Consider the following 2,046-nt stretch of genomic DNA (forward strand, 5'->3'; position numbering starts at 1 on the left):
TCTAAAACACAGGCTATGCAATATTTTTATTTATTGGAACCTTTAAAGTAAGTTAGCTGTAGAAATTGTCATAGAACTTGAATCCTGTTTTACAGAACAGCATTTAATAGAAAATTTAGTTTTCAAAAAGTAACTGAAAATGAACTTGATGTTAAGAGGATTCGATATTGTAGTTAGATGAATTTTTATATATACAGGAGTTTATCAATGCAAAGGGAAAACAGGCAAATTGGCATGTGTAATCATTTAAGCTGATTTTCTCATTCTAATTTTATACACACACACACTCCAACTCAAATGAGAAAACAATGGGATGTACTGTGCCCATTTCTATCTCATACCCCTCCAGACTCATTTCAACGCCCACCTCTCTAGGCAGCTGTGCCCCTAAAGCTCTCGCAGTTGCTCACCATCTTGTGCCTCCCTGCTTTGCTCACACTGCTGCACACATTTGGAATCCTCCTTCAGCTCAACTCAGATTCTTCTGTGCCCGGAAGCCCTCGTTAGTCCTCTGAGTCAGAATCAACCCCTCCATCTACCTTCCCACAGTACCAGGCTTTGGTACACACCTTTGATATAGCCCAGATTCTATGACTCCTGTATTAGGTTGGGTCATACGTCCATCTTCTCAGTTAGAGTGTGCTTCCAAGAGGCAGGCTCTATGCCTTACATAAGTCGGATTCCACACTGCCAAGGAACAGAATCATGCACACCAGGCTCAATAACCTTTTTACGAATGCATGAACCCATAAAATATCCCTCCTGCCACAGCTATCACCTTTCATTTACTCAACAAATATTTATGAACTATACCATGCAAGATGCCAGTTTCTAGGGATGAAGAGAATAGTTAAGTACCTTGTAGATGAGGCAGTCACATTGATACGTTATAATTTAATGTATAAAGTGTGTATGGTCACTACAGGGGAAGTCAGCACAACTGGACTAAACCAAAGCTAAGAAGCTTCCTGAATACAATCAAACACTTCGACAAACAGAGTAGCAGTGGGAGGGGTCTGGCAACCATGCTTTCAGGGGACATCTAGGTCAACTAGCATAACAAAGCTTATTAAGAAAATGTTCTACATCCTACTTCAGTGAGTGGCATCTGGGGTCTTAAAAGCTTGCAGGTGGCCATCTAAGATGCATCAACTGGTCCTAACCACCTGGAGTAAAGAAGACTGAAGAACACCAAAGACACAAGGAAAGTATTAGTCCAAGAGACAGAAAGGTCCACATAAATCAGAGACTTCATCAGCCTGAGACCAGAAGAACTAGATGGTGCCCAGCTACCACCAATGACCGCCCTGACAGGGAACACAACAGAGAATCCCAGATGAAGCAGGAGAAAGGCGGGGTGCAGAACTCAAATTCTAGTAAGAAGACCAGACTTAACGATCTGACTGAGACTGAAGGAACCCCAGAAAGCATGGCCCCTGGATTTTCTATCAGCCCAGAACTAAAATAATTTCCGAGGCCCGAGGCCAACTCTTCAAACAGGGACTGGACTGGACGGTGGGACATAAAGTGATACTCGTGAGGAGTGTGCCTCTTAGCCCAAGTAGATACAAGAGACTAAACAGGCAGCTTCTGTCTGGAAGTGAGATGGGAAGGCAGAGAGGGTTAGGAGCTGGTTGAATGGACATAGGGAATTAAGGGATGGAAAGGAGAAGTGTGCTGTCACAGTATGGGGAGAGCAATTAGAGTCACATAACAATGTATGTATAACATTTTTTATGCGAAAAAATTAAAAAAAAAATAAAGTATGTGTGGTGACAACTTATTCAAGGCAAGGTCATGAAAGCTCCATAGATACATCCAAACTCCCTGAGACACCAAATTACTGGGCTGAAGGCTGTGGAGACCATGGTCTCGAGGAATATCTAGCTCAATTGGTATAACACAGCTTATAAACAAAATGTTCTACATTCTACTTTGGTAAGTAGCATCTGGGGTCTTGAAAGCTCATGGGCAGCCATCTAAGATACTCTACTGGTCTCATCCCTTTGGGAGCAAGGGAAAATGAATAAAATGAAAGACACAAGG

General features: G+C 42.4%; 1 protein-coding gene across 1 annotated transcript in view; it reads right to left on the reverse strand.

The window, feature by feature from the left end:
* PANX1 (pannexin 1) overlaps positions 1-2,046 on the reverse strand; it is a 57,765-nt gene that overhangs the window by 49,760 nt on the left and 5,959 nt on the right. The window lies entirely within an intron of this gene.

This window comes from Trichechus manatus, unplaced genomic scaffold (genome assembly GCF_000243295.1).
Source record: "Trichechus manatus latirostris isolate Lorelei unplaced genomic scaffold, TriManLat1.0 scaffold00141, whole genome shotgun sequence".
Taxonomy (NCBI): Eukaryota; Metazoa; Chordata; class Mammalia; order Sirenia; family Trichechidae; genus Trichechus; species Trichechus manatus.